This window comes from Triticum dicoccoides, chromosome 3B, assembly GCF_002162155.2.
Source record: "Triticum dicoccoides isolate Atlit2015 ecotype Zavitan chromosome 3B, WEW_v2.0, whole genome shotgun sequence".
Taxonomy (NCBI): Eukaryota; Viridiplantae; Streptophyta; class Magnoliopsida; order Poales; family Poaceae; genus Triticum; species Triticum dicoccoides.
In genome coordinates this window covers 481,255,406-481,267,477 of record NC_041385.1, presented here as the reverse complement: position 1 = coordinate 481,267,477, position 12,072 = coordinate 481,255,406, and the positions used below count along the sequence as shown (strand labels likewise).

The following is a 12,072-nucleotide window of genomic DNA, read 5'->3' as shown; positions in this document are numbered from 1 at the left end:
GACGAAGAAAACTTTCAGTCCAGCGGGTGTAGGTGGAGATCTGAAACGGAGAGAGCGCGTGCGGTCGGTCAAAGTAAACCCCCACCGCCACGCACGACGCGCTCAAATTCCACGGTCTCTTCTCCAAAGAAACACGGAGTCATCCACAAGGCTGAGAATTACTACTGCATCTTCATATACATAACAATTTTCCGTAGATTTGATCTACTGTGTACTAGTAGGTGCAAATTAAACGCATTAACGTGCGCGTAAAGGGCGACCTCTCGATGTGCCCACGTCGGCACAGGTATACACTGTATTTTGTTGCGTGGGCTAATGGGTTTGGCAAGAGCGCCTTCTCCTTCTCTTGTTTTGAGTGGGCCACGTCTTGTTGGGTTTTTATTGGTGAGGAAGAATAATAAGAAGACAGAGAAGTAGGCACTCACGCAACCCTCTCTCACCGCCGTCTCATCTCCTCCGCGGCTCCGCCGCCTTCGCCTCCCCTCCCCTCCCACCTCAGCGCCGCTGCCTCTGTCTGCTCCGCCTCGCTCTCCTCCGTCCCTTCACGCGCCACGCCGCCTCCACAGGGTCCAGCCTCCACCGGAGCCGATCTCTCCGCTGAGCACGCCCCGCGCCGCCGTTGCTGCCAAGGGCTCCTTGGGGCCGTTGCAGCCGGGGAGGCGGCCTGCAGGAGGGCCCTAAATGCGGCCGACGACTCCATCCCCGGTCGCATGTGGCGGCAGCCAGCCCAGCTCCGCCTCTTCCAGCCCATCTTCTTGGTATGCATCTGAATGCCTATGGAAGGTGCCTGGCATTATTGATTCCTTTGGAGGTAATTTGCTTTCAAAGTTCTTGTGTGCTGACAAATCTAATTATTATCCATACATCAGGGCATCATTGGTAGTGAAGAAGGACTCTTGCAGCTGCGAAATATTAGAAGAGGAAAATCTTATGGTTTGAAGGGTTCAGATCCATAATCTGATAATATTAGGACCCTTGATCCTTCAACCATTATGAGATTTCAAGGCAGATAGTGCAACTTGTACTGTTTACCTTGATTAAATCAATGCCTTCTGTAGCTTAAGGTTTAATTAGCAGACTACTAATGCTTTGATATTCTCCTTTCTGAATTCCATACTTGGTACAACAATGTTCCTCACCCGGTCACCCCAAACTGGTGGAATATAAGAACGATCGGAACTGGGACACAATGTCCGGTGACTATCTTGTTTTCCCTGGAGGCGGGACTCAATTCAAATATGATGTTGCAAGATACATACAGTTTGTAGAACAGGTAGATATTACTATGCCACCTTGATCTACATTTGAACATATTAACTTTGCAAGAAAATTTCAAGTACTTATATTGCCAAGTAAGTTCTGTGTACTTGTGGATGGAGATGCTTCTTGTGTGTATGTTTGCCGATGTTCAGTATTTTCTTTGGTAACATTGAGACTTTAGGAGTGAATATACACGCTGTGCAATCACATCCAACAGTAATAACACCAGTAGCAAAATAAGACTATTGTATTTGTTTCAGTTGAGATCCTAAACCATATTAATATGTTATATAGCCAGCTTCATGTTAACATGTTCCTGCTTTTTCTTGCGGTGAAGTCAAGAGCTTTTTATTTATTATCAAGTTCTGGATACAATCAGCCTTTTGTTAGTTTCATGTTTTTAGTTTGACCCTGTTTTAACAAGCAGAATTTAGAAAAAATGTACTAATGCACACAAGAAGATGGGATAACAGAGGATGCTGGTGATGTGGATTATAACATTTCCCCCTGCTCATATGGAAACAATACCCAAATATTATGTGCAGTTTTTCTCACTTATTCTCTAAAAAAACTGCCGCATAAATCAAATTTAATTTAAGCAAATCAATCTATGCTTTTTCCTAGGTGCTACGTGACTTCACTGGTCGCATTATTGACTGAGATTTCGAGTACGACAACTTCACAAAAATGGTTCGCTTGCTATCGTCTTGATGATCTTGAATTTTAGTTTGTTCTTTGAATTTACGGTTTCAAATTTTATCCCACTTGATAAGTTTGAACTTTGGTCGAAGAACTTGGTTATTCTTGTTCTGATTGCTGACACATGTACTTAATTGACTACAAGCATGTCATTCATATGGTTGATACAATACATTGCTTGCTTCATTCTGTTGGAAGAGGGATAGGTGTGCGTTAATGCAGACTGTATATGCATCCTTGGTAGAACAATGTATGCATGTGTGATGCAACTACGTATACAAATCTGGGAGAACATGCATTCTTGCTCCCCTTTCTAGCAATTTACCACCACATAGAGGTTGTCCCAGGCATGTGTTTTTCCTAGATGCATGTGATGTTCCTTTCTTTTTCTCCCTGACTTGTTTATGGGCTTCTAGAGAAATTTATTCAAGGAATTATTTTCAAAGGATCTATTCTAAGAACTCTTTTTTTTACTCCTGGATAGGCACAAAAAATCCTGTGCTACAAAGGCTAGCTTCATAGTGTCCATGGCATGTTGATGGCTAGCTCTACTGCGTGTAAAAACCCGGAATCCAATCATTTTTTCTCTTTTCTAGAAAGACAAGAACAATATCCAGTGTGATTCTCTTCTTATGTACCAGCTACACCGTGGAGCTCGAAGGCTGCTGCTATTACTTCTTGCGCCATTATTTGGCAACCTACTGCTGCAGTCTCCAGAGATGACACCATTAGTATGGGTCAGTTGCATTGGTGACGCTGAGCACAAAGCTATGAATCCACTCCCTTTTGCTCTGGACTGTGTATGTCTCTCCAACCGTATGCTCTCCTTATTATTTTAGTAGTTGGATTAAATGTCAAATCATTTACAATCATTGTGTGTAACTACAATCTGATGCAGAAGAGTTCTGGTAATTCTCATAATTCATCCAGTATATGTTTGCTTTCCAAGCAAAGAAATTGGAAAGTCATATAAGAGAAGCATAAATGACATGTCTTGAAAATTGTATGAGGTTCAATCTTGATGTAGTTTTGGACTGAATATTTCTCACTTCGAGGAATGTGTTTTTACTGAATGTTTTTTCCAGTACCCCAATGATTTTATTCCCTGGTACCCCATGGACTTAGATCAGGTTTTTCTTCCAAAAATCTATTTAATTTACTATGAGGTTATTTGACAGAGAGAAATGTTCTCTGTATAGTGGATACAAGCACTCTTGATAGATCCTTTATGTATCGCCACTGACATATATCTTTTCTTCCAAGGAGAATATATTTGTGGATTAATGTATCAGTTCTATGTATCGCCGGTGACGTAATGTTACTGATAATACTTGTCTTGAGAGTTATATCAGGTTGCAGCCATCCTTTGAGATTGACATGGCATTTTTTACACCCAGGATTAATTCATGCTATCTTTCTATTTGCTTCCAATCCTAAATATTTCTCATCCATACATGTATCTGTATCTATAGGTTTGGTTATGGCGTAAACTGGCTATCTCGACAACATTTATGCTGAAGTTATCGACCCTCCAAAGAATGGGATGTTAGATGTCATAGAACTTGTCTGTGGTGTTATCAAGCATTCACGGAATCCAAATGTCATGGTTTCTAGAAATGGGCGTGAGCTATTGGAATGCCCCATGTGTTTGGTTCCCATGTATCCTCCAATTCATCAGGTATGTCTTCTTGCCGAACTAATCACATTCATCAGGTGTTTGGTTCCCTTCGAGCTCCACGGTGTAACTAGGTTTTTGGCTTTCTATGTGTATGCCGATATATAAGAATACCCAGTTGCAAAAGAAACATTGCCGACCAAGGTAGGCAAAGCTAAAATAGGGTTTTGGTTTGTGACCTTTTTCTATGAATCCCTTTCACACTAATAGGTGACATCCCTTTCTTTATTTTAACCACCTGATGCATCATGCCTACCCCCGACTAGCCCCCTGCAAATATTTTGAACTTACAGATTGCACGCTCTCTTTTTTCATTTTCAACGTTGTCCAGATTGTTCCTTGTCAATTGATTCTACAAGGAGGGCTCATATCTCATTATTTAGAATTTACACTACAAATCCTTAAGCTCAGAAAGAAAGTTATGAATGTGTCTAGAGGTTCTTTTACTACTGTTGCATTTGTGTGTGTAGTGCTCCAATGTCCATGCTATTTGTTCTGAATGCAAGCCAAGGGTTCATAAATGCTTTGGAGAAGGTTGGCGCCTCTCTAGAGGTTCTGTACAAGTTCCAGAACTTTGGATGCTTGGGAATATATCCTTATTATTGCAAGTTGAAACATGAATCAGAGTGTCAATACAGACCATATACTGGCCCACATGCAGGTTCTGAATGCACTGTCGCTGGTGACATTCCATATCAAATTTCAGAGTGTTCTTCGAACTAATTCAGTTTGATCTTTCTGTAGGTTTTAAATTTTTGTGGATTTATGTGATGGAATCTTGATATGTCGAGAATGCGTCGAGAAAATGCAACATGACTTGTTGTTTGAAGTTACAACCTTACAGGGGCATCGACTCAAATTTGCAACGACGAATTTTATACCATGCTTGTGTAGCTCAGTCTGGTAATTTTCTTTCTCGAACATATAAACAGATTTAGTCCTATATCTTGCTTTGGCACTAACTATTTTTTAAAAATCTTAAAACTTGAAACTTCTGTGTTGTTGCTCTGTTTATCAGTGTACTATTGGTCTGCGTATCTAAATAAAATGGCAGTGCATATGGCCATAATTACGCAGATTCTTGAGAGTTAAAAACTCAACCATGATTCAATGTTTAGGGATGCAATGATTCAGTTTGGACATCCAATATCAGCTGGGTTGAGGTTCTGGATGTTTTACATAGGTAGCTGTACCTAATGCAAAATCCTCACCTCAGTGAACTACTGTTCAGTATGCGAACTAAACTGAACAAGATCACCTATATATCTCTGAACTAAAATACACTTAATTTCTATTCTTGCTTGCCGCCCTGCCTCACCCCGTTTCCTTCCCTTGGCCTCTGCTCTGCCCCATTTCTATGCGAAACCCAAGAGATGGTGGCGGCTGATTGATGTGGGCCTGGCGGTAGCGACAACGGCTTCAAGCAGGAATACTAGGAGAAAGGAAGACGGAGATAGATCCATGCGGAGCATGAGGCGGGGAGCCAGAATAGATCGACGCCGGGGCGTGAGGACCACCTCGTCATTCTAAAACAATACCACTTACACCAAATGTCAGTATAGTATCATGTTAATGTCAGAATCTAAGAGATTTAGGAACATAGGGAGTAGATGGTAATTATGGACATCGGAGAGGAGTAAATTTGATCACATGTACTATATAGAGACTTCATAGATGCATTCTAGCAGCAGAAGCACAAAACCCTGTATGGAGAAAATTCACTTTTTTTAAAGTACCGACATGAATATGACACTGCGGTGTTGATCAGCAGTGGCGGGCGAGGCGTGGGAGGTGACGATGACGAATGATATGGTGGTCAGCAGATAAAAGGTAAGTGCTGCTGTCGTTTGGTCCCTCTCCTCTCCTTGCTTCTGCCTCTTCCTATATTCATGTTTTGTGTTCTTGCCTTGCCAGAAGCCGTTCATCTCCATTGCCCAGTTGGGGCCTCTTAGGGGACTAATCTAGCATCGGGCGTTACAGGAGGAGAGACGCTCTCATGGATTAGGATGTTGCACATCATTGACGGGTCATTCCATGGATTAGGATGTTGCACATCATCGACGGGTCATTCCATGGATTAGGATGTTGCACATCATCGACGGGTCATTCCGCATGCTGCTCTTGTTGATTTGTTCTTGACATATCCTCTGTGGTGTTGTTCCTTTTGAACCACTTGGTGGTTTATATTAGCAAGTACTATCATTTGGTCACTTTTGAACCACCGATATTGTATGCGATCAGTCCTCTAAACAATAAAACTATTGCTTTTGTGTAGTATATATGATGTCATTATTATTCTTTTAAGGCGGATCCATTCTTTGAATGTGTTGTATAGCTCTGTCTTATTGTTCCCGTCACCAAATTTTATATTGTTGTACTTTGAGTCTAATGCAATAACACTACATAGTACTCCCTCCGTTCCTAAATACTTGTCTTTCTAGACATTTCAAATGACTACTACATACGAATGTATGTAGACATATTTTAGAGTGTAGATTCACTCATTTTGCTTTGTATGTAGTCATTTGTTGAAATGCCTAGAAAGACAAGTATTTAGGAACGGAGGGAGTACAAACAAGTGAGTATAAGGGATACAATCCACCTGGCACCGCCCCAACTTTCTCTCAGGAGGCGCCACCGGGCGGCGCCCCAACCGATAACCAACCAGTGCACTACATGAATCTACTATCACTGGCAATCTGGGATACCGCCACTTGAGGAAAGGAGTTTCACCTTCCTCCTGCGCGCCACGTGGCATGCTCACCTAAACTTACACTAACAGTTGACAGTTGCCCGTACGTACCACGGCACGAGCCGCGCGATTGTTACAGCTGCACGGTCACGGGGAGGGGGTGGCGCTCATCATCACCCCACGGGAAATCGCGGCCAGCACGGTCTCGGCCGTGAGCCGGTCGGCGCCCGCCGACCGCACCACGAGCGTGTGCGTGACGGTGTCGTCCGCCACCGCCATGCTCGACGCCACCACGCTCAGCTGGGAGTCCCACATGGCGCTCAGCGCCCCGGAGATGGGGTGCGCGTCCAGGGGGGTGCTCACGCGCAGCACCACCTCGTCCTGCATTGCCTTCACCTCCACGGACGGGCCGGCCTCCGCCCGCGCCGGCGCCGGCCCCGCCGCGCCGCCCCGGAGGCGCTCCTCTAGCTCCGGGATGTACGCGATGGCGTCGCTCAGCAGCGACGCCTTGTCCATCTTGGAGATCTTGGGCACCACCGCGCGCAGCGCGTAGAACCGCTGGTTCAGCTTCTCCCGCGGTCCCGCCGCTGCCGCTCCGCCTCCACGTGGTTCAGGGGCTCCTCCCGCCCGTTCGCCGGCTTGCGCCCCCGCTTCCGCGGCCTCCGCTCCTCGCCGCCCGCCTGCTTCTGCGCGTTGACGGCGTTGCTGAAGCTTATGGTCTTGGGAGGCTCCTGCTGGGGTTTCGGTTTGACTACCGCCGCCACCTCCTGCTTGGCCGCAGCGCCCAACTGGCGTCGCTCCCCGTGGTTTGCGCTGGCGGCATTGGGGAGCCGCGGGAGACGTCCTTCCCGAAGATCCTCATGTGATCGTCCGGCGAGGCGGACTCGACGTGGAAGGCAGATTGGATGGCGCGCAGGACCTCGGGGTTCTCGCGCATGGCCACGGCGGAACCGAGCTCAAGGACGCCGCCCTTGCAAGGGAGGAAGACGACGGTGCGTAAGCCGGCGGACTGGGCGAGGGACGCACGGACGTACCACCCGGGTGAGCCGGGCAGGTGGGGATCGACGGCGGCCCAGGCGTGGTGGCCGGAGGTGAGCGCGCGGCCCGGCCCGCCGGCGTCCTCGCGGAACGAGAAGTACATGGACGCCAGGAAGTACATCTCGACGCCAGTGACCCGGTCGAGGCGGAGCGCGTAGTCGGCGCCGTCCTCGTCCCCGCCGCCATACAGCGCGTGGAGCCGCAGCAGCGCGCGCTTACGCGCCAGGCTCCTGTCCGTGGCCCCGGCTTGCTCGGCCGGGCCGTCGCGGCAGTGCCCGTCGCCCCAGCCGAGCACGCCGGCGCCGGCCCGGGACTCCTGCCAGTAGATGCCGTAGGTCCAGGCTCCTCCCCGCTCGACGAGGTCGTACAGGCGCGCCTGCAGCTCGGGCGACGACGAGGCCGGGCCGTCGAGGTGCGGCGGCGTGGTGGCCAGGTGGCGCGCGGCGTCGTGGCCCAGGACGGCCGCGAAGAGCGCCGCGTCCGTGTCAGACCACGACATGCGGTGCGGCCGTGCGTGTCCTGCGAGAGCGTTTGGTTGGTCTGTCGAAGAAATGGACCCGGCAAGACGCTAGCGCTGCGCTGCCTTTGGTGGCTCTGCTCTCGGTCGGCTTGCTGTCTGTGGTTTTATATAGAGCCGAGCCGGCTTCCGGCCCTGGAGCTGGATATGACAGCGGAAGCTCACGTGCGCCAAGAAGTTGATTTTCGTACCCTAAAAAAAAAGAAGTTGATTTTCTGGGTTGCGGGGAGTGAAGTCTGAAATGAACCTTAAGGTTGTAGAGGTCGACGCAAATGAACCCTCACCTCCAAATCCCTGAAATCTGTACCCTAACCTTTCTCATCCCGGTTTATCCGAACCTTAGATATGTTTGGTAGACCGGGAAAAACATAATCCTGGCCGGGTACTCGCTTCTCTCACTGTGGTGTGGGTCAACACATCATAGCCATTTTTCCTAGTTCCCATCTCACCATGACTAGCTTGAGCAGAGGAGAGCAGCACAAGATGGCAGCCACCGGACGACGACCCCAGACGTAGAGTCAGACAGGCAATATATATGGCGCCGTTCTTGTACGAGCCAACCTCGTGCTGGAGAACGGGCGGGCCATGCGCCCATGCTGATTATTTTGCACATAGCACAACAAGGACGACATGAGCACAAGCAGTAGCAAATATGCGGCGCGAGAGCACAACACAAGGTACAACGGTGAGAATTTGCTCTTCCTATGTGGGCATTGGCGGCGAGAGCACAAAGCAGTAGCAGTATGCGGCGGCGTGCAGCTGCAGCAGTACATGGTGTTGGCCAGCGAGGGCAGCGGCTGCTTGTGGCGGGGAGCATCTCCAGCCGCGGCAGTACGCGGCGCTGTGCCGGCGAGTGGCACTAGCAGTACGACGGCGTTTGGTGGTCTAGGCCCACTTCGCCGACCACGCCTCACGCCTCACGAAGTTCAGGGACAACCAAGCCGCTCATGATACCGCCGGCGGTACCCACGCCACCGCAGTTGTCGACGCCGTCCACGAACTGGACGGGCCGGATGAGGAGCTTCAGAGGCTCGCGGACGGGCCGGATGAGAAGCAGCTGCTCGCGCTCACGGTGGCTGCTTCCTGGACGTTGCAGGGGTCTTCTGACAGCTACTGACGATGCCGCACGGGCACGTCAAGTCGGAGGAGGCGTCAAAGGCCGAGTACGAGCTTCGCCTTTTTTCTCGACGTCCGTTTGTTTCTTTTGTGTACTTGAACACATCGATTAGCCGGCGGCTAGAATCGATCCATCGGCTGTGCACGGCCATGGTGCTCAGAACGGTGCCCAAGGAAAGTAGGTCATTTTCTGGGAGCAGATCGAACACCTTGAACTCTAGTGCAGCCGCGCCTCCTTGCAGTTGGTATTGAGGAGATTGGGGGAGGAGATGCATATGACAGATGGGCCCATGCAGTAAGCGGCAGTAAAAATGAATCCCGGCTGGGATTGCGCCTTTCCTATTTCAGCAAACAGGATTTTACTCATACAAGGTGTGAATTGGCTGGGATCTGTAAATACGGGGTACAAACTTCAGGGATTTAGAGGTAAAGGTTCATTTACGTCGGCTTCTACAACCTCAGGGTTTATTTCAGACTTCACTCGGTTGCGAGAGACTCGTCGTGAGTGCGTTGGTCACTGGACTACATGCTACTACTACTACAAGTAATAACTGTGCTGTGGTCTGTGGAGTGGATGCGCCCCCGTTAAAAACGAGACGCGGCCGTACGACAAGGAAGGAAGGAAGGTACGGGAGCCAGGTGGATTCGGCGCACCGGGACGGGGGAGGATTTGCCCCGAGAGCGCACTGGTTGCCGTGTCACGTGAATCATGTTGCTAATGCATGCAGTACTCTACTGAGCAGCGAGTGAGTGAAGATTTCATGTACTACTGTATGTCGGAATCGGGAGTAGGGTGAGCTGTCAGTCAATCTGTTCTAGATGCCGAGAACCTGCTGCCTGTGCTCGCTGCTACATGCATGCATCGCGTACCTTTGTTCGGCCACATCGGATGGATCATTTGCACAAGTTCGGTGTATATACGGACGGTGCCTTTTTTTTTTGAGGGAACGGACGGTGCCTTTTGATGGTCGGGCCGGCGACTAATGATTTGGGGAGAGCTGGGCAGAAGAGGGCGCAAACCGCACGCAAAATGGAACTCGGTGCACGCTGCACGCACGCACGCACCAAAAATGACACGGCAAACGCAGAGCTCCTAGTACGCGGTTTCGTCGCGGATATCTCATACTCCCTCCGTCCGAGAAAACTTGTCCTAAGCTTGTTCCTCAAATAGATGTATCTAGCACTAACTTGGTGCTAGATACATTCATTTGAGGGACAAGTTTTTCCGGACGGAGGAAGTATTAGCTCCAAAATTCTGGGTTCCCAAGTTAAGCCAGGAGCTGAAGACGGTTGGTTAATGACTAGCCAAAATAGCCAAACATTGCTGCTACACGGCTGGGACTAGTTCGGTACGTTGGCAACTGCTCGCTCTGGACCATGCCCGCACGCTGAGACAGCGAGCATCATGTTTGATCCGCCTTCATTTCATCTGCGGCCCGGAAAATCGAGCACGCACGCACGGAGCTCAAGGGAACACGCGACGTTTTCACACAGAGACGTGTGTCTGCAGCAACCGCTTCCGCTGTCTCTGCATGTGCGCGTGAAAGGGAGATGCTCCTACTTGGCGGCACCTTTGGCTGTCCTTCCGTTTTCAGCTTTCATTTCTACTCCCACCATTTCTAAATATTTGTCTATTTAGAAATTTTAACAAATGACTACATACAAAGTAAAATGAGTGAATCTACACTTTAAAATATGTCTATATACATCCGTATATGATAGTTCATTTGAAATCTTTAAACAGACAAGTATTTAGGAACAGAGGGAGTACCATACATATTTTGTGCATGCGCGATGCTCTAAATAACGTATCAAGGGATTTTTATTTCTGTGCCCCTGGTTCATTAGTTATACTCATTTATCCCCACTCTGTTAACTTTCGCTCACTTTTCCCCAGTCCCTGCCCGAAACACTCAGAACAGGTTACAACGGACGTTGCCGTCGGGTCAATGCCTTTGACCGTTAACTCTGACGAGTGGGGCCGCGTATACGTGGGCGCATGCAACTGACCGCGGTCGTGGGGTAGCACGTGTCCATGGACATGCCCGAAACATCCAATCATATAAAGAGGGGCAACCACCTCCATCGCCCCTACCATTTTCCCCCAAATCCCCTCCCTCCCACATCGTCTTCCTCTCCCTCATCGGCGTCGTCTCGCTCTCCTCCACTGCCTCCACCGCACCGTCTCGCTCTCCCCCACCACATCCTCTTCCTCACCTTCATCGCCCCCATCTGTTAGATGACCGAACCTCGTGGCGACGCCGGCACAACGGTTGGAGATGTGGTGAAGCTGCAGGGCGCGGTGACCGGGGATGTCGGCGGCGTCCACGGCGGTGCGGGGAAACTTGCAACCACTACGGTGTGGAGAAGGATGTGGCGGGCTCCACCTCAGCGCTGCAGAGGGTGACGACGTCGAGTGGCGCAGCCCATCCCGATACCCCCGATGCACAGCCTGTCGTGGAGCAGCAGGTATTTGCACTTGCTTAGCTTGTAGAGTTAGTTGCTCCCTAGTTGCATTGGTTAGATTGTGATTCATACGGTAGTTCAAATGGTTAGAGTAGTTGGTTTGACGGATGGGCCGGGGTTTTTTGTATTGTGGGGATGGGGGTTTTTTGGACTAGGGTTTGTTGGACAATTTCATTGAAAAAAATGCTAGATAGATCTGTATGAGAGATAGGTATCTCTCTGCGTCAATGCCAGATGTATGCTTATTAGATTTGTTTTTAATGCTCACAGATTGGGGTTTTAATGTTACTCAGATTCGTTGCCTTAGATTGGGTCCCTATTAGATTTGTTTTTGAATGCTACTCACATTGGGGTTTTGAATGTCATATGCCCAAATGGAATCCATTAATTAAGAAGTTATTTGATTCATTAGTATATAAATTTGTCCATAATATGTAGTCATATTAGCTCCATTGTTCAATTTGTGTGCATGACAATGGAAAATGCAAAACAATGATCATAGTATATTGGGAGTATATTAGCCCTATGATCAATGTGTCATGTGTGCATATCTAAATTTTCAATTGGATTCCGTATTTACTAGTGATGGATGTAATTGTATATTAAGGA

General features: G+C 48.7%; 1 long non-coding RNA gene and 1 pseudogene across 3 annotated transcripts; one reads left to right on the top strand and one right to left on the bottom strand.

Annotated features, from left to right (window-relative positions):
• The first annotated feature begins 370 nt into the window (after positions 1-370).
• On the top strand, positions 371-5,911 carry LOC119276646. 3 transcript variants are annotated; one of them, XR_005136700.1, is made up of 10 exons: positions 371-758; positions 870-1,273; positions 1,885-1,950; positions 2,444-2,516; positions 2,601-2,759; positions 3,432-3,637; positions 4,105-4,295; positions 4,379-4,537; positions 5,406-5,464; positions 5,549-5,911. It is a non-coding gene; the product is annotated as an uncharacterized LOC119276646 (long non-coding RNA). The 3 variants fall into 3 exon arrangements; XR_005136699.1 differs by lacking the exon at positions 1,885-1,950; XR_005136701.1 differs by lacking the exon at positions 1,885-1,950 and having other exon boundaries at positions 5,403-5,464.
• Positions 5,912-6,158: 247 nt separating this feature from the next.
• LOC119281428 lies at positions 6,159-7,945 on the bottom strand (annotated as a pseudogene).
• Between the last annotated feature and the right edge of the window lie 4,127 nt (positions 7,946-12,072).